The sequence below is a fragment of the Trachymyrmex cornetzi genome, unplaced genomic scaffold, assembly GCF_001594075.2.
Source record: "Trachymyrmex cornetzi isolate Tcor2-1 unplaced genomic scaffold, Tcor1.1 scaffold303, whole genome shotgun sequence".
In the NCBI taxonomy this organism is placed as follows: domain Eukaryota; kingdom Metazoa; phylum Arthropoda; class Insecta; order Hymenoptera; family Formicidae; genus Trachymyrmex; species Trachymyrmex cornetzi.
The window spans coordinates 4,664-6,999 of record NW_017297725.1 but is presented as its reverse complement, the minus strand read 5'-3'; positions in this window follow the sequence as shown (position 1 = coordinate 6,999).

Here is a 2,336-nt window from a genome sequence, read left to right as displayed (position 1 = left end):
TTAATTCTCGAAAATGATATATCGTATTGTAACTTTATTACACATGGTTGAATTCGTAAAAAAATAATCTTTAATTTGGTAAATAAAAAATTTAAAAATTAAAGAAAATTACGGGTGGTGGGGGTATTTTGTTAAACAAAAAAATAAAAAAAAATTTTTTTTCTTTATAACTTTAATGTATTCTTGAAATCGTACAACTTTTATTTAAAAAATTTTTTTCTATCTTTTGTACTTCCGACGATATTCGCCTCGAAAGAAAAATTCCATTTTTTTTCAAAGGGGTGTTTCACCCCTTAAACATGCGTTAGGGCCCGTATAAAAAAATACGTGTTTCTTAGATTTTCGTGTTTTACAATATATTTCATGGAGAATCAAATCGGTTCCGGACAGTTGTGAAACTTCCCTTGTGAGTCCTTTGATGATGACGTGCCAAAAAATAAAACTACAAAAGATACATTAGAAAATCTTAATTTTGGAAAAGGTTTATGTTTGAGAATTATAATATAAAAAATATTCTATATAGATTTTTGAGTTCTTACACGCAGAAAAATACATACAATAATAATTGCTTATTTTAAATATATTTCAAAAGTATACCTGCAAATCTACAAGCGTCAAATTTATTCAAAATGTATTCCAAATCCTAGTAAGTTTAATACTTCAATCAAGATTCTTAAATTAAAACAAATTTGATTTACTTGTTATATAAAGTCGCTTCTTCGATCAATTTTATAATATTCTTCAAAAGAAAATAAATTTTTATTTTGAGTACATATTGATGAGTTGTTTTAAAATTTGAAAGAAGTATATTTTAAGATTATATTTAACAAAGAAAATATTCTTTGTTAAAGATAACTAAAAGAAAGTAAATTGAGTAATCACTTTTTTTTAGCAACAGAATATTTTTCTGTGTGTACAATAATATTTATGTTAGTTTTTTAAAAATTCGCATTTTTAAAATTGCATTTTATTATTTATAATAATTTTTTAAACAGTTTTGCTTACATGTATAATAATTCAGTTTTTATAGATGATTCGGAAGTAGAAGAAACAGAAGACGAAGTGGCAAAAATTAAAAAATGGGCCTTACAAAATAATATCTCTCAAATAGCATTGCAAGAATTAATGAATATTTTGAGAAATAAACTCCTACCACAATTACCTGTATCTGCAAAATCTTTTATTGGAACAAAATATATTTTTAATATCGAAAATTTTGTAGATCCTGAAGGAGAGCACTATCAATATGTATATTTTGGATTATGTGAGGGACTACTAAGCTGTATTAATACAGCTCTCCATATTGATAAAGTACCATTACAAATAAATATTGATGGCATACCTTTATATAAATCGAGTCGAAACTCGATTAATTCATCACTTGTACACGATCCAAAATCAAATACTGGGATGTTTTCACCGAGCTCACGCTCGCCGAGCTCATGCTCGTCGAGCTCATGCTCGCCGAGCTCATTCTCGCTGAGCTCATGTTCTTCGAGCTCATGCTCGACTTCTTCATCCTCCTCTGAGGTGGAAGTATCCTCAAATCTTTCTACGATTGGGACATCCTCGTCCCTCTCAATATCATTTCCAAAATTATACGGCACTTTAACTTTCATTTTGCCCTCGCAAGACTAGACTGTTCACTATACTATTATACTCGTAAATGAATATACTGGTCAGCTGCTGGTTTTCACTAAGATTATATAGTGAAAGTTATTGCAAAACATTTCCTTTTCTCCTTAAAAGTCTTTTATGTGTTATCATACTATTTTTCTTTAAACGCGATATAAATGTTTTGAAAATATCTAGTGAGAATATCTGAAGTATTACACATTTTTATCGTTCAAATACTGATAGTGATACATGTTTGATATTGCGAGAACATTGAATGTGATATATGTATACATGTGTGAGAATAACTAAAGTAATATAAATTAAAATGTTTTTTATGCTTTAAATAAATCCTAAATCGTAAGGATAAATTTTTATAGTTTATCATTAAGTATCTAATTTGTGGAAGAAAGGTTAGGTTAAAAATTATATTTGTACATATAATTGTTTATTATAATAAAAATAATATACATAGGTTAGCGCTCTCCAAAGACCAAAGCGATTAATTCACATTGAATTATATCATTGTGGTTGAAGGATTCATCATCGTACATTGTTTTCAGTATATTCGCAGGTTCCTTGATAGTGGAAGCGATATCGAAAAGTCGTGATAATTTTTTGTCAACGTTATTGATAATCGAATTTAACGAGGAAATAAGACGATTTACACAATATTCCAGATTAAACATATTGAGCACGGTGTTTTTTGACATGGATAGGCG